Here is a 21,799-nt window from a genome sequence, read left to right as displayed (position 1 = left end):
TTATATTATATGGGATTTACATAGCACCAACAGTCTACACAGTGCTTTACAATATAAAAGATCGAAATACAGCCGGGTCAGCAGGAACCAGGATAATGTTGATCCATGTATGGGAAGGCTGGTTGTACACAAGTCGATTTATTGATGGACTTGTGAACAAACAGCCTGTTGGAGAATTTCCACTAAAAGCAGCAATGATCAGTGTATTTTGACAGCAAAGAAAGTCTTCCCGACATAAGAACACAATAACTTAGTGGGAGTGATTCCCCTACAGCCTCCTCGAATGTGTGGATGGAGGCATCAGGTCATTATTTGCCATTCAAATCGCTGGTTAAAAATGAAAAAATATAAAAATATATGGGTTACCTAAGTTATCACAACAAATCTAAGCTATGCCAGCCTTGATGCCTATCCAAAGTGCTGGACACATCTATTTTAAAATGTGTGTGGTTTTTTGGGAACACAGTGAGATTGTACTGCCCACTGCATTTATGGCAGACAATGATATCTCTCCCTCCTTTGAGATGTGTCTACAGCCTCGCTGAACAGAGGCAGCACACTTGCATCTCAATCAACTCACTGCCCCAATTAATAAGTAAATGGCATTCAAGTATCATTACCATATGTAATAGGCCTAGAATACAGGTCCAACAGAATGCATGCCATAAATTTAACCCCTTCATTTGGTGGTAAATGGTAATGGATATCTCCCGAATTTTTTTTTTTTTTTTTTTAATTACCAAAAAAGGAAAACTGGCACACAAAACCAAAAACAAACAAAAAAGAAACTGACCCTTGACCCACACTTTGACCCAAAAACACTAACCCTGGCACAGACCTAGATCTTTTTATTTTTTAAATTATTTTTTCCTCTCTGAAAGGACACAGAGACACAATGTATAATATAATGTATATAATAATAAAATGCATCTCTCTTCATCATTCAGAGAGAGAAAACACAGGGGGCAGGCTTCACGGTGACTGATCAGTTGACCCGAAATTCGGAAATCTAGGTCTCGATTGTTAGAACGGGACCGAAGGATCTCAGTGACAGCCCAGTCTTTCTGCTAGGAGTGCGCCATGCAGTGCGCTCCCAGTAGAAAGACAGGTATGCAAATTAGCAGCTACAGCACTGGTCCCCACTCTATGCTCCGGCAGTTGGGTGCCCCTGATGTGATAAAGTCCAAAGCAGGGCCCATACCCTGCACTGGATTTGAGGACGCCAAGAACCGTTGAAGCATTGAGAAGCACCATCGGCCAGGGAAGCAGTAGATGGGATAAGTAAAACTGCTTTCATCTCCCAGTAAAAATATAGAATCAGTGAACGCTCAAATAATACAGCAGTTATTGCACGCAAAGCTAACCAAATAAAACCTCATAAAACTCAAATATATAAAAGTGCAGCGCTTGAAAGTATTCCCAAGTCTAATAGTATAAAATTATATATAAAATAAGTGACAGTTCGTGATAAAGTTCTTGATACAGGAGTTGATGGGGACTTCAAATTCCAGTGGAGTGCCAGTAAATAGTAAAAATACGCACTCACCAGATGCGCATCTTTAAATACGCATACAATCAGTATGACCAGAGGTCCCCCTCTCAGGATGGGATGGATGAGTTGGGTCATCTTAACAGATTCTCATCCCTCTGGATGGTAGAGCAGCTACAGAGACTCCTCCCTTCGTGTGTGCGGATGGAATCCAGGTAGAAACCTCCTTAATGGATGGGTCGATGTCTCACTCTCGGTCCCATTATATGAGGCCCGCCCTCAACCTCCGGGCTCCCCTCACCAGGGAAGGGGGTACAGCTGGCCGCCCCTCTCACGTTCCGCGCAGGGTCAGCGGTGCCTGGGCAGGAGGGAAGGGATCACACACACACGTCTCTGTAGGTGCTTAGCATCCAGGAGGAGAGTCCATTAAGACGGCCCAACTCATCCTGAGAGGGGGACCTCTGGTCATACTGATTATATGCTTATTTAAAAGATACGCATCTGGTGAGTACGTATTTTTACTATTTACTGGTACGCCAGTGGAATTTGAAGTCACCATCAACTCCTGTATCAAGCACTTTATCACGAACTGTCACTTATTTTATAGTATTAGACTTGGGAATACTTTTAAGCGTTGCTTTTATCTCCCCCTTAGGCCTAAACAAGAGCATTTGACCCTTGCAGTGGGGAGGCAGGGGGGCAATCACATTCCAACGGAAGATTTTTTTCTTGGAGTTGAGCTTTAACCCTGAAAGTTATCGGTCAGCCCAAAAAATGAAAAGCACTGAAAACACTTGTTTTACAAACTCATTTGCAGTGGTTTTAATTTCCATTATTTTTTAATCACTTGCAATTTTTCTTTGAACATTCTAAAAAATGTAGACCAGTCAGTTCTCTAGCACAGCCCCTTTCCTCCTTGCATGTCATAGCCCTATTCATTTCTGCAAATGTCTAATTATTTATGTGCCAGCCCAGCTCCTCCACCCCTCCCCTCTCTACATAACTTTGTATGCAGCAGCCGCTGAAGGAGTGGATAGGAAAACTATAGAATGTCACCTGATTGACAGCTCTGAATCTGCTGACATCACATCAAATATGGCAGCATCCAGCAGCAGTCTCAGGGCATATGGCTGTCTACACAAGGGAGGCTTTTCCAGGCAAAAACAACTATAAAATGTGTTGAATGCACATATAGACTTGCATGAAAATTCAGTGGATATTTTAGCAAACCTTTATACTTTAAGTTTTTTTAAAGGAAATGACAGGAACATTGAAAAAGTATTAAAAAATTAGATAAACAGGATTTCTGCAGGGTGCTTCTCCACAGATAAATAACAGTAGGTGAGTACTGACACCTTAGGACAGGAAGTTAAAAAAACTAAAAAAAAAAAAAAAAAAAAAAACAACTAATGCAGCCATCTCATCTAAAGGCTGGTAAACTGGATTATATTGTATTTTTGGCTTTGGGTTTAAGCTGGTCACACATGGATCAAAATTCAGCCAGTTCAGCAATGACCGATTAAATTTCGTTCCATCTATGGGCATGCTGATGGTACCCAAAACCAGCCTTTCGGGAGTTTTTTTTTTTTTTTACTAGCGATTACTGCCAGTGGCTATAGCTGCTAGCAGTAATCGAGTTCTGTCAGCTGGGAAGGCCCTCCGTACACCCTCATCCTCCTCCCTGCCCAGAACACAATAGCGCTGCAGGGGGCATTCCCCCACCAGCCCGGACTATTTTGATGGAAAGAAAGCTGAATCATCTATGGGCTGCCTTGGATACGCCTTAACGTGCAACAGGACTTTTTCTTCTAGAAACCCACTTCTTTACAGCATGAACATGAACACCTAGGCAACAAAAGTATACACGTTGGTGCTCTAAACCCCAGCAATGAACTGGTCTTATTTGGTCTCTATTGTTCTGTTAAATAATGTATACCATTGAAAATGTTTTGTTATATCTGTCTGAGAAGTTGAGAAAATACTTGTTGATCTTGTCAGGAATCTTGTTGATCTTGTCAGGAATCTTGTGAGCTGATAATGTCCTGTGCTCCCTGTTATCACTTCCCTATTGTTCTTAGTTTGCTCTGCAGAACCACACCTCTCTATGATATGAAGAACAGGAGAAGGGCCAGCCTTCTGTGGCCCCATCTTGTTTCTGTTGTCCTGATACAAAATGGTGAAGGAGAGTTGTCATCCAAGGACTGGAAGTGTGTTATTGGCAGAATCAGCAGGTACAAAAAAAAACAAATAAACAAAACAAAAAAAAACATGGAGGCCTAAAGCTTAGCACTCACTACCAAATCAACTGGTTTAACAGGAAAAGGCCACCTTTCGGTCAGTGTGTATAGTAGTCTGTCTGGCAGAAGCCAGTCTAACGGCCGACTTTTGTCAAAGGGACGTGCAGGAAAACCAGCCTCTGATCAGCACTCACAGCCATTGGCTGCGAGCGCTGAACACTGCAATAATTTAGCGGGGGAGATTGCCACTTTAACATCACTTGTGTTAGTATGGTGATCGGTCAGGTTTTTTTTGTTCAGCCTGCTGGGTTGAACAAAAAAAAAATATAAAAAAAATAAACACACCTCGCAGCATGTTCTAGGCTGGGGGGAGCCGATCATGGAAAATTTACCTTAACCCCTTCCCGCCAAGCGTACGCATATATGCAGCCCCATTGGACTGGGCTTTTTTTTTTACATGGAGCCGTATATATGCATATCTGTCTTTGTGCTGGGAGTGCACCGCATAGCGCTCTCCCAGCACAGAGACCAGGGTTTATTTGGGAGCCCTGGGTCCCATACTAACAATCAGGACCCGGAACTCCCGGTTCCGGATCACCTGATCGCTGTGACAGCCTCTGATTGGCAATCATGGTGATCAGTCACTGTGAAGCCCACCCCCATGTTTTCTCTCTCTGAATGGAGGAGAGAAATACACTCTCTCTCTCCTTTCAGAGAAAAAAAAAAAAAAAACATAACTGTGGATTTTTTTTTGTAATTATTATCAGTGTCAATTATTTCAGTAAGTTTTAGGTAGGAAAAAAAAAAAAAAGCAATCAAAATGTGCATGATTGCTTCTGGGCTGTACTACGGTTACATAGAACTACTAACAAACACATGAGGTATCATTGCAATCGTCAGGAGCAGGAGAATTCATTTTGGGTTGTTCTTTGGTGGTAGGTTATGATAGTATCAAGAAATATAAAAAAATATATATTTTTTTTTAACTATTTGTGGCCAATTTTCCTTTGATAATAAAATCAATAAATAGATAAAATAATCAGGAGATATCTATTACCATTTACCACCAATTGATAGCCCAATTTGTCCTGAGAAAAACATGATGTAAAATTCATCTAGATGCACAAAGTAGGTGCGATGAAATGTACGGTTTTACTAACACATGGCAAAGTTACAAAATTGTACTTAGGCATTAACATTTGTTTACCCTTAGGCAGGAAGGAGTTAATGCAGAGAATGCATTAAGGTACTTCAGCCTTTAGAACTACTTTAATATGGTGCTTGCACTAATAAAAGTAAAGAAAGGATTTTTTTTCTGGATACTTAAACATCCAGTAGCTGCTTGTGGGCTGGTTAATTAAAAACTTCACAACCCTCTCAAATCAAATAGCTGATGCAACAGGGTGGAGAACTTCCAGGATACAACACTCCTGTATAGATCATGGAAGGACTCACCTGTATATCTATAGTCAGTCCTCCACTTCTCCATCACAAGTACAATTGTGAATTGCTACCTGAATTGGAGGAGTTGTATGCTGCAGACCAAACATTCAGAATTTGGTTTAGCTTTAACCATTAACAGTGAGAGGACTAAAAAGTTAAAGCATATCCAGTCATTAGTTGATGTATACCAAGACCTCCTGCCCCCATCTCCCTTGAAGTTCATTCAAAGTCTCTGAGGTTTGTGTGCAGTTATATCTATTAAGGATCTTTATTTTATATAAAATGTTGAATTGCAGTCAAATTAAAAAGCACCATGAAGGTGGTCTGGGGTACGTAAGGGTTCCCATTGTCAAGGTACGGAAGCCATATATTTATTAGATACTGGAAAAAGCCAATAATGGAAACTAGTAGGGTTTACCAGCAAAATGTTTGAATTAAAAAAAAAATAAAAAAAATAATAGGTAAACAATTTTTTAAAATCCAAACAAATATATACTCATTTAAGTAAATAGGTCTGCGCCGCAATCATTTTGCAACTGAGCACATTGCATGTGTTTGTAGTCCAGTGGGCTGTTAATGGTTCATACAGGTGGTAAGGCAGCAACACATTGTTAAATGCCTCTGAAAAGTGATTTTAGGTGTGGAGAAAAAAAAAAAAAAAAAAAATGACTGGTGGTGTTTCCAGGACAGATCAGAATGATTCTGATTGGTCACCGCCTGCACAGAGCATCACTCTGATCCATCCCAGAAGCCCTGTAGAAAGAAGAATGAGGATTTCAAATCCCCAGGCTGCTACACTGGCTTCATGCACACACTCAGCTCATCAGCCACAGAGATAAGTAAAGTGGGGATGTGGGGGGTGGGTAACTGAAAGGTGTTAGTTTATCTTTTCAATTTTTCTGAACGGGTAAAATTTACACCAACATCAAACACCTGCATATACAACTGAAATACATAAAATTTGGTAGTACAGCTCTGTCAACTCACCCCTTGCCTGTTATTGGAGAATGACAGAAAAAGTAGCACACTCATGAGGTCATCACTGTGCTCACTTTCCCTGTAAGCATCTATAAAAAGTTGACAGCATTGTGCAAAGCCTCCAATTCCAGTCCCTTCCTCTCCCAGTGGGCTGCTCTTTATATGATCACAGCAAAGATCACAGAAGCTAGAATTATGTTCTACAACAGCAATATATTTAATGAGTTTCTTTAACCATTGGAAGGCTTTACCCCCTTCATGACCAGGGCATTTGTTGCTATTCAGCACTGTGCTACCTTACCTGGCAATTGCAAGGTTATGCAACATTGAAAAAAAATACGAAAATTTCATTTCATTTGTGTACACACAAATAGAGCTTTCTTTTGGTGGTACTGGATCACCACTGGGCTTTCTTTATTATATAATAAAAAAAAACCCTGATAATTTTGAAAAAAGCAAAAACCCAAAAATGGTATTTTCTATGGTTATAAAACATATCCAATATTAAAAAAAAAAAAATTATTATATAGCTTTATATATTTAGGCCAAAATGTATTCCGCTACATGTCTTTGGTAAAAAAAAAATCCCCAAAAGTGTATATTAATTGGTCGGTTTGGAAGTTATAGCATCTACAAACTATGACACACACACACGAAACTCGAAAAATTAGAATATTGTGCAAAAGTTCATATGTTTTAATAATGCAACTTAAAAGGTGAAACTAATATACGAGATAGACTCATTACATGCAAAGAAAGATAGTTCAAGCCGTGATGTGTCATAATTGTGATGATTATGGCTTACAGCTCATGAAAACCCCAAATCCACAATCTCAGAAAATTAGAATATTACATGCAATCAATAAAACAAGGATTGTACACAGAACAATATCGGACCTCTGAAAAGTATAAGCATGCATATGTACTCAGTACTTGGTTTGGGCCCCTTTTGCAGCAATTACTGCCTCAATGCGGCGTGGCATGGAAGCTATCAGCCTGTGGCACTGCTGAGGTGTTATGGAAGATCAGGATGCTTCAATAGCGGCCTTCAGCTCTTCTGCATTGTTTGGTCTCATGTCTCTCATCTTTCTCTTGGCAATGCCCCATAGATTCTCTATGGGGTTCAGGTCAGGCGAGTTTGCTAGCCAATCAAGCACAGTAACCCCACAGTCATTGAACCAGGTTTTGGTGCTTTTGGCAGTGTGGGCAGGTGCCAAGTCCTGCTGGAAAATGAAGTCAGCATCCCCATAAAGCTCATCTGTGGAAGGAAGCATGAAGTGCTCCAAAATCTCCTGGTAGACGGCTGCATTGACCCTGGACTTAATGAAGCACAGTGGACCAACACCAGCAGATGACATGGCTCCCCAAATCAACACAGATTGTGGAAACTTCACACTGGACTTCAAGCATCTTGCAGTGTGTGCCTCTCCATTCTTCCTCCATACTCTGGGTCCTTGGTTTCCAAATGAGATGCAATAGTTGCTCTCATCAGAAAAGAGGACTTTGGACCACTGAGCAACAGACCAGGTCTGTTTTTCTTTAGCCCAGGTAAGATGCTTCTGACGTTGTTTGTTGTTCAGGAGCGGCTTGACAAGAGAAATACGACATTTGAAGCCCATGTCCAGGATCCGTCTGTGTGTGGTGGCTCTTGATGCACTGGCTCCAGCCTCAGTCTACTCCTTGTGAAAGTCCCCAACACTTTTGAATGGCCTTTTCCTGACAATCCTCTCCAGGCTGCGGTCATCCCTGCGGCTTGTGCACCTTTTTCTTCCACACTTTTCCCTTCCACATAACTTTCTATTAATGTGCTTTGATACAGCACTTTGGAAACATCCAACTTCTTTTGCAATTACCTCTTGAGGCTTTCCCTCCTCATGAAGGGTGTCAATGACCGTTTTCTGCACAACCGTCAGGTCAGTAGTCTTTCCCATGATTGTGATTCCTACTGAACCAGACTGAGAGACCATTTAAAGGCTCAGGAACCCTTTGCAGGTGTTAGAGTGGGACACTTTGAGCCTAGAATATTGCACCTTTTCACAATATTCTCATTTTCTGAGATTGTGGATTTGGAGTTTTCATGAGCTGTAAGCCATAATCATCACAATTAGGACAAATCATGGCTTGAATTATCTTGCTTTGCATGTAATGAGTCTCTCATATATTAGTTTCACTTTTAAGTTGCATTACTGAAGTAAATTAACTTTTGCACGATATTCTAATTTTTTGAGTTTCACCTGTACACTGGAATTTACGCAGCTATAGATGCTATACTGCAATAGCGGGGATCAGTGACTATATTGGGACTGTGATAGGGTTGCGGCCAATCTGGACTAACACACACTGGCTGAGAGGGTCATTAACGGACACTGACATTGTTAGTGACACTAATACAGTGATAACACTGTATTATACTGTTCTGGGTACAAAGATACCTAATAAAAATAAAATGCACACCCATCATGTTCCCAGAAGTACAAATATATAATAGTTGGCATCATATAAACTTCATCTTATAGTTTAGTAAAGGAAATACTGGGCACAGTCCTGTATTGATAGACCCTTAAGGGTTAAACTTTATGAATGGCTGAGTATAGATTGACGATCCACTCACAATCTGTTTGGGAAGGTCATCCTTCTTTCCATGCTAGAAGGCATCTCCATCCACTTCACTGGGCCGCTCCTCCCCGGGTATCACATGGTCCACCTCAGATCCACCATGTCCACCGATTAAACCCCATTCTGACTTCTAGGAACATGATAGGTGTGCATTTTATTTTTATTTTTTCTAGATACCTTTGAGTGTGTCCACATTTGTTTGTTTTTTATAAAAATGAATAAAATATTTAAAAGGACACCTGTCTGTGAATCATCTCTATCTTGTCCACATTTTAATGTGTTTAGTTGTGAAATATTTGGGGTTGGTATAGAGCCAGAAAGTCCCTTTTTATGGTGCAATTTTCCTCTGATTATATAATGTGTGGACAGCTCACACCCCAGACACTTTTTGATATGACAAACTTCAGATGGAGTTGTTTTCTCTTTTGGTGCAAATGTGTGACAAAGCAGTGCACAAAAATGGGTGGGATTCTTCAGAAAGTAATGGTGGCCATACATTGGGGTTGATTTAATAAATGGAAATATACTGTGCACTGTAATTACAGTTGCTCCAGAGCTTGGTAAAAGAGGTAAAGCTTCACTCTGCAAAGAATACCCAATCACATGCAAGGAAAAAAAAAAACAAAAAACACCACAACATTTTTGTTTGCACATGATTGGACGAAAGAAATCAACAAAGCTTCCCCTCATGTCAGAGCTACCGAACTTGCAACACACAGACTATTTCCCTTTGGTAAGTCAACCCCACGGTGTATAAAATGATTCAACTAAAAACCAATCAACCGCATAAAACTAACAAAAAAAACACGATCATACAAGGAAATTTAATCGATGATCCATAAACTTGTTCCCCAAATTTGGACTGATTCTTTACATAAAATCGATCATATCAAGTTAACTGGACAGAAGCATAGGACTCCTCTTGTGATCCCAAGAACCTCGGGAATTCAATCACTTCCTGCGAGTTGGTGATGGAGACAGAATTGTTTTTAATGAAAGTTCTTTAATCCAGCAACCTAGTATAATCAATATTTTCTGCCACTGATCAACTTGGATTGACTGAAACCATCACAATCTGTTGTTAATCCATGCTGTTTTAGTCTTGCTTGATCAATGTCCCATTCAATCATTTTGTCAAAATGGACATCAATCGTTCAGTTTTATCGCGCCGCCATTCCGCCATTAGTAGTCAAATCAAGGGGGAGCCAGCAGAGACAGTAACTAGACACCCCTAGAAGAGGAGAGGGCTATGAAGTGGCAGGACAAAAGGGGGCTGGGCTAGGGAACCAACTCCTTCTAGAGAGATCACATTACCAAGTTCTAAAGCTGGCTTTAGATGATGCGATTTTCTTTCCAGCAACCACAGGTTGCAGGAAAGAAAATCACTCTATTTCCTCATCAACATAGTCAGTGTTGATGGGTGGATACCTCTCTAAGAGCTATTGTGTTCTTCTGGTGGGGAGGGGCTATCCCTACCAGGAGAACATAGTGATTGAAGTGTTACTAAACCCACAACAGTTATACTCACTGTGGAACTGAAGGAGTTAATCTGCTGTATTGTGTAAAAGGATGTTTGATCCTGTCTTCTCTGATCCTCCCCTGCTACTGTCCCCATTTCATCTGCTGATAAAACAGAGCCTTGGGGGCAACCTGCACATGCTCAGTTTGGTGTGTATTGCTAGAGAGCGTTTTTTTTTTTTCTTGGGAGAGTGCATGTGATCAGTACAGGACCAATCAGCACTGTCCAGACAGAGGTTCAGGGGTCTTGCAGCCTCATATGACAATCAGGGGAGAATGAAAACCCCTCCTACAAGCTTTAACCAGTGCTCTGCTGGACACTGATAGAAGTCACAAGACTGCTCTAACTGCTAATGAGAAGGTAATTAGCAGTTTATATTTACTAAAATAATTGCATTTCCATGTTCTCTATACTGTGGGACACCAGATATAGTGAATGCAGGTTCCTGGGTTTAGTAAAACTTTAAGTGAATATTGCTAGCGGCTATAGCCATTGGCAACAATTGCATGAAAAGTCCGGCAGGCTATTGTATCAAAGTTGTTCACCAATCAAACTGGGTATAATCAACCTGACCATAGATGGTTTGAATCTCATCCGGTTCCTGCTGAATTGGATGAGATTCAAACCATCTATGGCCGGCTTAAGGTATATTACAAGCAGATAAATTATTTTAGTGCCCGGTCATACCAGTACGATTTGAAATTGCAGCTAAAAATCGCATCAAGTGAATGTCAGTTTCTTAAAGCGGTAAAAAAACGCAAGAGAGAAAGAAAAGATAAAAAATAAAAAAAAGTCCCTTGCAAGGTAATGACATAATGTGCTAGTATGCATCGCATACTAGCACATTATGTAAAACTTACCTTAAAACGAAGCCCTCCAGCGGCATGCTGCAGAGGCTTTCATCTTCCCCCAGTCCTTCCTCCAGGTTCGCGATCTCCAGCCATCTGACAGGCTGGGCCATGATGATGTCACTCCCACACATGTGCACGGGAGTCCTGGGCCACAGCACACGTCTCTGAAGGAACGGCACAGTTATGCTGTTCCTTCAGAGCGCATGCGCCAGCTTGAGGAAAGAATAGCGAATTTTACCTACAGGTAAGTTTTATTATAAGCTTACCTGTAGGGAAAATTAAAAAAACAAGTTTACTACCACTTTAACATGTGCGATTTCCTGCAGCGCAATTTCCAAAGTAGTTCTTGTATTACTTTTTTCTGCAGTTTGTTGCAATTCCACATACATAGAATGTAATGGAAATTACACTGCAAATTACAAGAAATCGTTGAAAATCTTCATAAGTAGCAGCAAAGTCTTCAGAAATTGCAGTGAAATTGCACAATATTAAAAATCGCAGCGGTGTGACCGGTGACTTAGGAAAAAAGAAAATGCTATAAGCTTTACGTTTTTTGAGGCATCTAGTCCATATTATAATCGTGCCCTTGAGCATTTATGGCGTAAGACTAAGACCCAGCAAGACTTCGACCAATATAAATCTGCCCTTTAAAATCAATTCCGGTCTCCACACTGCCAAACAGACCTATTTTATCACTCTCATCAACACCCTCTCATGCAATCTCCGTCAACTCTTTTCTACCTTTAACTCTCTATTTTGTCCTTCTTTACCTCCACCCACTAACTCAATCACTGCCCAGGAGATCGCTAATCACTTCAAAAATAAGATTGATACAATTTGTGACGAGATCTCCCCTGTACAGATATCTCCCTCACCCTACACTCCTTGTCCACCTGTACAATCCATACTTCCCTTGTTTAATCCAGCAACTATAGAGGAAGTTGGTAAACGTTTTTCCTAAAGTCCACCTAACTACCTGTCCCCTGGACCCTGTTCCCATGCAAATACTACAGTCACCCTCGGGCTCTATCCTTCATTCTTTAACTCATATCTTCAATCACTCCCTTTCTACTGGTATCTTCCCCAACTCTCTAAAACATGCACTAGTCACCCCCATACTTAAAAAAGGACACTGGACCCCACCTATCTTAGCAACCTAAGACCCATTTCCTTACTCCCTTTTGCCTCCAAACTCTTTGAACATCTAGTCTACAACCGGCTGAACTGCCACCTTATTGAGAATAACCTTCTCAATCCCCTTCAGTCTGGATTTCGCCCACAACACTCGACAGAAACTGCTCTCCTAAAACTCACAAACGACTTGCTAACCGCTAAAACCAATGGTCAATATTCTATACTCTTACTTCTGGATCTCTCCACTGCCTTTGACACAGTTGACCATCCCCACCTCCTCAAAAAACTCTATTTACTTAGTCTCTGTGACTGTACTCTCTGTTGGTTCGAATCTCACCTATCTCACCGCACATTCAGTGTAACTTACAACTCTACTTCCTCCTCCTCTTACTGTCGGGGTCCCCTAAAGTTCTGTCCTTGGACCTCTCCTATTCTCAAGCTATACTTCTTCCTTGGGTCAGCTGATAGCTTCCCATGGTTTCCAATACTATTTCTATGCTGATGACACACAAAATCTATCTACTCCTCAGCTCACCACATCAGTTTACTCACATATCACCGATTTACTAACAGACATATCAGACTGGATGTCACACCACTTCCTAAAACTTAATCTAGCCAAAACTGAGCACATAGTATTTCCTCCCCCAAAAGCCTCTTCCCCTGATTTCTCGGTTAGGGTCAATAGCACCACCATCAACCCATTCCTGCATGTCAGGGTGCTAGGGGTAACCCTGGATTCCGAACTATCCTTTCAGGCCCACATCCAATCCTTGTCAAAATCATGCCACCTCAACCTCCACAATATCACCAGATTATACCCCTTCTTAACCAATGATACCACAAAGCTCCTAATTCACTCCCTGGTTATCTCTCGCCTTGACTACTGCAACTCCATCCTCATTGGCTTACCTTTACATAGGCTATCCCCCTTTCAGTCCATCATGAATACTGCTGCCAGGCTCATCCACCTTACCAACCGTTCAGTAGCTGCTACCCCTCTCTGCCAATCCCTCCACTGGCTTCCACTCGCCCAACAAATAAAATTAAAAATACTAACAACTTACAAAGCCATCCACAACTCTGCCCCAGCTACATCACCAACTTGGTCTCAAAATATCAACCAAACCGCTCTCTTCGATCCTCCCAAGACCTTCTGCTTTCTAGTTCCCGTGTCACCTCCTCACATGCTCGCCTCCAGGACTTCTCCCGAGTTTCTCCCATCCTATGGAACTCCCTACCCCAATCTGTCCAGCTATGTCCTAATGTATCCACCTTTAGACAATCCCCGAAAACCTCTTTAAAGAAGCCTATCCTGCTTCTAACTAGTAAACTGCCTTTTATTTCCTCCATCAGCTCATCCCCCACAGCTATTACCTTTTGTATCACTCAACCCTTCCTCCTAGATTGTAAGCTCTAACAAGCAGGGCCCTCTGATTCCTCTTATACCAAATTGTATTGTAACTGTAATGTCTACCTTCATTTTGTAAAGCGCTGCGCAAACTGTTGGTGCTATATAAATCCTGTATAATAATAATGAGGAAAAAGACTTGAAGCACAAGCGGACAAAGACACATATACTCACAAATGTCTTAGTCAATGGACTGCCTTTATATTATCCATGTTAGATCACCAAGATATAGCTATGATTGTCTGCCCACTTGAATAAAAGGTCAAAATGGTAAATAAAAGGCTTCCCCCCTCCTCCTACCTAACCTACAAAAAAATTAGAAAAAAAATACAAAATCTGTGTACATCTCTGCTCCAGTCCAGTCACAGGATTCTACAGCTCCATCTTACTATGTAAGGGAGAGCTTGACAATGGCTGTGAATTCCTGAAGCCATGACATTATAGGCTCCTATGGCCCAGCTGTTGTAGGTGCTCCCTTCTCTCCCCTGCAGCAGCCACTCACAGATATAGGGAGCCAAAGCTGAAGGATCACATGACTGGACCGGAGCAGAGTAAAAAGACAGGAGTACACAGATCTTTTTTTTCTTCTCTTTATACACAGGGTATGCTGAATAGATAGGAGGAGGGAGGAGGAATTTTAAGAATAGTTTGTATTATGCTTTTCTGCCACTATAACAACATTTCACTGTAGTTTTTACTCTTCATCCTTTATTTTTTTGTTTTCACAAATGCTGGGGGTGGGTGGGGGGCGGGGGGGGGGGGATAAAACGGAACTAAACCCACTGATTTAATGGTTTTCCAAAAACAATTACATTAAAGGCATGCCATGAATGAGAATTGTCACAGTTGTCTCTCAGCCGAACTGTCAAGTCATCAAATGTTTGTTGTCAAAACGGATCATGTGTGCAGCAATGCAGAGGCTAAGGTGGCATCTTCCTTGGCTATAAAGGATAGGAGGGTATAGTTCCAATTGAAGTGCTAATAATCCCCTCTAAAACTATTCTTAAGGTGTTGGGGGTGCTTAAAAATGTAAGACATTTGATATCATATAGAGGGATACATCTGAAGCTACTTTCGCACTGATCTGCTGTGTTTTTACTGTGCTTGCAGTGCGTTTTTAACAGGACATGTGACTCAAAAACCTCAAATGGAAAAGATGTGATTATGATTGATTTCAAATGGGAGGTAAATTTTTGCTTCAGTTTTTTTTACTGCATCAAAAATGCAGCAAGCAGGATTAAAGAAGAAAAAGAAAAAAAAAAAACTGCACCAAACCCGCAACAAATCAGTGTGAAGAGTTCCATAGGAATACCTTGGCACACACTTTTATTTCGCTTTAACGCAAAAGCAGAAGAAAAACGGATCAGTGTGAAAGCAGCCTTATATATTGAATTCCTATTACAGTGACAACTGTCCTAGTTGTGATCTTGTGTTGTCACCATGCCATATCTACCCCTTGCGACTATGAGGACCAGCGCAGCATTACCTCTTCAGTAAGAGGGTACAATTAGGTGTTAGGGACACTTTGGTAAGCTATAGAATTTACAAATTCCCTGTGCCAAAAAAACTGCATCAAAAAATTATCAGAGCCATAAACTAATGTACCAGAATGTTCCTACCCCTTTAAAATTCTAGTAGGTATGAGGCACACGTGCACTGTCTCTACCCAGTCAATATGTATAGATCAGTGCCCACGCATGAACTGCCAACCCCTGGTGTCATCTTGACTGGTGTGCTATGTCCAGCTGTTAAGCACTCCGGCATTGTGAATGTGTTATGGGTGTGTTCAATAAGTTAGGTATGTTAGATTGTACGCCCCTTGAGGGTTAGGGACTGATGTGAATGTACACACACACACACACACACACACACACACACACACACACACACGTAAAGTGCTGTGTAAATTGATGGCGCTATATAAGTACCTGAAATAAATAAAGACCAGGGGCGGACTGACCATTTGGAATCTCGGGCAGTGCCCGAGGGCTGGGGTCAGTAGGGGGCCCCATGAGATGCCCCTGGTACCTTTTTCATAGGCTTTTTTACGTTTGGGCAAGGACACATGATCCCCTATTGCCCGGGGGCCCCATGAGTTGTCAGTCCGCCCCTGATAAAGACACTAGAAATTAGAATGGTGTGTTGCGAGCACACTGTGTCTATTGCATCTTAAGCCGGCCATAGATGGATCGAATCTCGGGCGGTTCAGCAGGGACCAGCTAAGATTTGATCCGTCTATAGGCAGGCTGGCAGTACTGAAGTCAATTGATAGATCGACTTCAGTACAACAAGCCTGTGAATAGATGGATTGAAAAGGAACTGGTTGACTTTCTATCTGTTTATGGCCAGCTTTAGGTGATGATCAGATTACATTTTATGCCAAATTAATGAAGAAAACCAGTTAATTCCAGTGGGTTCACATACTTTTTCTTGCCAAAGTATAGAAAGATATTACTCTCAAACAGCAGCTCCCAGCCAGGAAATTTATAGAAATAATGTTTTTTTCAGCCAGAATGATAATCATAAGTGCATGACCACAGCTCTTACAATTAGATTATATCACAAGACACGCAGAACAAAGAGAATGAAGATCTTTCTTGGTGCAACCCTTTCCAAATACATTCTTTTCAGAATTCCCCTCCTTGCATTCAAACTTGGAAGTATCATGGCATGTCACGAGTATTGGGTGCAACTCTATCCTGCATTCCTGCTTTATGAATGACTGATGTCATTGCCTCCTTCATCCAAACAAATACAGAGAAATGGACTGTGAACCTGCCCCATGATCATTGACAGCCAGATAGACTTTGGTTGTTTCAGCCAAATTTCATATTGTTTAGGGTTTACTGAACTGGAAAAACAACAGTTATATATGTAAAATGCGTCTAAAAATGTGACTTCTCTGCATCATTCTTTCCCATGTGTTCTCCATTAAACTCACTTCCTCTACCTTCCTGAGCTGATAGTATCAAACAGAACTCATAATTTCTATGAAGCCCAGGAGATATTAGGCAGATTAGCACCCATCGTGACCCATTGCACATACCACAGGCCCTCACCTCATTCACCCCTTTTGCCCAAGGGAGGCCTGTGAATGGAGGGGGGGGGGGGATTGATGTCATTCGTATTGCCAAGACAATTTTTGTTTTAAATCCAGTTAATCAGGAAATGCTGGAAATCATATTCTAATGGTCTGGCTTTTGGCCATCTCTGGCCATACACAAAGATCAGGCCAATGGACATGACCTCAGGCTACCCATATACACCATCTGTCCAAACTAATCATAAGAATTTTGAGGGCTCTTACACATAGGTGCCAAACCAACCATGTCTGTAGCAGTTCAGGCATTATTTTTATTGGTCTGAATGCAGTCCATTGTTTACAATGGGTCTGTCCACATAGACATGCAAATATCAGTAAGATAGCATCACATTTAGATCAGTTAAAAAACATCTGTGTTACTGATCAGTATATGTGTATAAATCCTAAACCCTTGAATAACAGAATATTTGTGCTTCTGGCACAGGAAATTTCTTCCAGGAAGACTGGGCATTCATACATCAGTACTGTGAGAAAGGACCCTTGGGCCCCTTTCACATGCAGGGTCTGCTCAGGTCCAGCTACCAGATTTTCAGGAGGACCTGACTGGAGCCTCCATTCACCTCTACGGAGTGACAGGTGTAAACGGACTTGTTTCCAATCCGATTATTAAAAAGAGAAAAAAAAAGAAAAAAGGGAAGGGAACCAACTTCAGTACAACCATCCTGCCCGTAGAGGGATTGAGCATCGGCTGATCCCTGCTGAACTGGCTGAGATTTGACTCATCCAAGGCCATCTTTAGGCCAAGTCAAATATATAGTGATGTATCCATACAAAACCGATTAGATGTCAAGCAACAGAAAATTGTGCAACTAGAACCAATCAAAAAAAGCTTTTATTTAAATGGCCAAAGCTAGCCATAGACCGTTCGATTTTCGTCCGGTTCCTGCTGACTTAAATCATGTATGGGCAGGCTGAATGTACCCGACTGGACTGATCGATCAATTTGGCTATGACCCAGCCAGACAGATTTTACATGTGATTATTAAGCAGCTATTATAGCCACTAGCAGTAATCACTGTCTTCTCCTGGTGGGGATGACTCCCTCAGCCACCCAACCTGCTGGGAGAACACAATGGCTCCTCAGGGGGGATTCCTCCTTCAACACTGACTGTGCTAATGGGGGAAGTTGAGCGATTTTCCTTTCTTGCAACCTGTTGTTGCAGGGAAGAAAATCACTCAGTCTATGGCTGGCTTAACTGTTCAGCCTTATAATTCAGCAGACACACAATAAATGAGTTAACTTGTTCCTGCCAGCGCTATGCATATACACTATATTGCCAAAAATATTGGGACACCCTTCCAGATCATTGGATTCAGGTGTACCAATCACCTCCATGGCCACAGGTGTATAAAATCAAGTACCAAGGCATGCAGACTGCTTCTACAAACATTTGTGAAAGAATGAATCCCTCTCAGGAGCTCAGTGTATTCAAGCATGGTACCGTTACAGGTTGCCACCTGTGCAATAAGTCCATCTGTGAAATTTCCTTTCTACTAAATACTCCACGGTCATATGTTAGTGGTATTATAACAAAGTGGAAGAAACTGGGAACAACAGTAACTTGGCCACGTAAAATGACAGAGTGGGGTCAGTGCACAGTGTGCAGAAGTCACCAACTGTCTGCAGAGTGAATAGCTAAAGACCTCCAAACTTCGAGTGGCCTTCAGATTAGCACAACAGTGCATAGAGAGCTTCATGGAATGGGTTTCCATGGCCAAGCAGCTGCATCCAAGCCTTAGATCACCAAGCGCAATGCAAAGCTTTGGATGCAGTGGTGTAAAGCACGCCGCCACTGGACTCTACAACAGTGCAGATGTGTTCTCTGACGTGACAAATCACGCTTCTCTGTCTGGCAATCCGATGGATGTGTCTGGGTTTGGCAGTTGCCAGAAGAATGGTACTTGCCTGACTGCGTTGGTAAAGTTTGGTGGAGGGGGGATTATGGTGTGGGGTTGTTTTTCCAGGGGTTGGGCTTGGCCCCTTAGCTCCAGTGAAGGGAACTCTTAAAGGTGTCAGCATACCAAGACATTTTAGACAATTTCATGCTCTCAACTTTGTGGGACCAGTTTGGGGATGGCCCCTTCCTGTTCCAACATGACTGCACACCAGTGCACAAAGCAAGGTCCATAAAGACATGGATGAGCGAGTTTGGGGTGGAGGAACTTGACTGGCCTGCACAGAGTCCTGACTTCAACCCAATAGAACTTTGGGATGAATTAGAGACTGCAAGCCGAGCCTTCTCATCTGACATCAGTGTCTGACCTCACAAATGCTCTTCTGGAAGAATGGTCAAACATTCCCATAGACACACTCCTAAACCTTGTGGACAGCCTTCCTAGATGAGTTGAAGCTGTTCTAGCTGCAAAGGGGGGCAGGTGTCCCAATAGGGTATGTGGGAGCTGGGCATTAATGCCAAGCTGCTGTACATACGAGTCCATGGGCAGCTCCTGATGCTTACTTGCAATCGAGAGCGTCTGATCATGTGACTTCTCTGACAGCCAATTACAGTTATCACACAATCAAAAAGTCTACCACAACCACCTTGCTATTTACATATTGTTAAAAGGCTGCAGGGGCAAGAGTGGCAGCAAGGGGTTATAATTTTTAAAACAAAATATCTGATATTATTCTAGGAATGTTTGTACGTCACTGTTTTTGTTCACTCTTTTTATAAAGAGGTGAAAGTGACAGTCACTAAAAACTTTCACCACAGGTGAATTACTGCACACGTGTACCAGGAAGATACATCTGCAGTGAAAGTCTGGTGAAAATCACATTTGCTGCATTAATAAATACACCTGTGTTCAGTATTCAGAATGGTGTAGACATCTTTACATATTCTTCCCATACAGTATCCAAATATATGCGCCCCATATGAAGAGATCAGCAGTTTGCTTTAAAATATATCTAAACCCTGAAATTCTCATACAACCCAACACGTTAATGTTTTCAGTCTTTTTAAACCTGCTGATTTCACTAAAATAAAGCCAGGTAGTCCTTTGTGACAACGTAGGGGCACAATTACACAAAATGTCACAGCCACCCTGGATGAGTCTACATGGGACTGTGGTGACACACCGCACAGGGACAGACCACCTTCACTATCAGGAATCTGCTCCAGAACAATGATGTGCAGCCAATCTCTGCTGGTGACAACCTATAACGTTGTATTGTCTCTCAATCAGTGACAGTGATCATCAGGACAGGAAGAGGGAAGAATCCACCCATCAGGGAGACAAGCAAAAAAAAAAAAATGTTGTCCTCAGATACACAGAAAGTAAAATGTGCCCCTCCATGGCACACCTGTCACTGGTAGAGACACGTAAGTTCATACACCAGTGCAGGGTCATTGCTCCATACAGCAGAACAGTGAAAAGGGGACACAACTGATCAGTGGTGGTTGGGGAGGGGTGTCGCTGCTTTAGAATACAGATCAGTGGGGGAGGGTAGTTTGTTTTGGGGGAATCACAAATTAATAATACAGATCAGTGGAGGGGGAAGGGGGGGGGTCACTGCTCCACAATACAGGTTGGTGGGGTTTGGGGGGGGGGGGGGGGAGGTCACTGATCTATATTACAGATCAGAGGGGGGCATTGGGTCAGTGCTACAAAATAATACAGTTCGGAGGTGGGGGGATGTCGGGATGTCATGGTTTTAGATTACAGACCATGGGGGGTGTTCAGTGATCCATAATACAGATCAGTAAGGAGGAGGGGTTGGATCAGTACTCCAAAATAATATAGGTGAATGGGGGGAGTCACTGTCTTGTGATATAGATCTGGGGGGAGGGGGTGCCATTGCCTTATGATACAGATCAGTGTGTGTGTGTGTGTTTGGGGGGAGGGGAATTGCTCCATACTACAGATGGGGGGGGGTCACTGCTGTATAATACAGATTGGGGTGGAGGGTTTCTGCTCCATAATACAAGCGAGTAGGTTGGCGGGGGGGGGGGTCACTGCTCATAATACGAGTGGGGGGGGGGGGGTCACTGCTTTATAATAAAGATTATGGAGAGGGGAATCATTGCTCCATAGTACAGATTTGGGGGGGGGGGGGTCGACTGTCACTGCTTTATAATTCAGATTGGGGTAGGGGGTCCTGCTTTACATTACAGGTGAGTAGGGTGGTGGGCACTGCCCAATAGTACAGGTAAGAGGGGGGGGGGGACGGGGGGGTCACTACTCAATAATACAGATCACTGGGGGGTAAACAAGATCACTGCTCCATATCACTGATGAGTGGGGGGGGGGGTTCACTGCTCCATAATAAAAGCAAGTGTGGGGGGTGTCACTGCTTTATAATAGAGATCAGTGGGGGAATCACTGCTCATAATACCATTGAGTGGGGCTGCCACTGCTCAACAATACAGATCACTGGGGGGGGGGATGTGGCGGCACTGCTCCATATCACTGGTGAGTGGGAGAGGGCCATTGCGTGATAATACAGATCACTGGAGGGGTGATCATTGCTCCATAGCACAGATCAGGGAAGTGGGTCCTTCTTCATATTAAAGGTGACTGGGGGGGGGGGGGGGTGACACAGGTGAGTAGGGTCAGGGGTCACTGCTCCATAATAAAAGCGAGTGTGGGGGTGTCACTGCTTTATAACAGAGATCAGTGGGGGAATCACTGCTCAATAATACAGATCGTGGGGGGGCACTGCTCCATATCACTTGTGAGGTGGGGGTGTCACTGCTTTATGATACCGATCAGTGTGTCTGTGTGCATTTGCAGGGGGGGGGGGGGTCAGTGGTCACTGCTTGATAATACAGATCGGGGGGGGTGTTGCAGAGTGATCATTGCTCAATAGTAAAGATTGGGGGAGGCTCCATATTAAAAGGTGAGTAGGTGGGCGGGCTACATAATACAGGCGAGTGGGTGGGGGTCACAGCTCCATAATAAAGCGAGTATGGGGGTGTCACTGCTCAATAATACAGATCATGGGGGGGGGGGGGCACACTGCTGCTCCATAACACTGGTGAGTGTCACTTAGTGCTTTATGATACAGATCAGTGTGT

The 21,799-nt window shown here is 42.6% G+C and overlaps 1 protein-coding gene across 1 annotated transcript in view; it reads right to left on the bottom strand.

Annotated features, from left to right (window-relative positions):
• The window catches only part of SCAMP2 (secretory carrier membrane protein 2), a 57,826-nt gene that overhangs the window by 35,248 nt on the left and 779 nt on the right, over window positions 1-21,799 (bottom strand). The window lies entirely within an intron of this gene.

The sequence above is a fragment of the Staurois parvus genome, unplaced genomic scaffold (assembly GCF_062004578.1).
Source record: "Staurois parvus isolate SC_StPar_1 unplaced genomic scaffold, SC_StPar_1.0 ptg001805l, whole genome shotgun sequence".
Taxonomy (NCBI): Eukaryota; Metazoa; Chordata; class Amphibia; order Anura; family Ranidae; genus Staurois; species Staurois parvus.
This window is presented reverse-complemented; position numbering and strand designations above follow the sequence as displayed.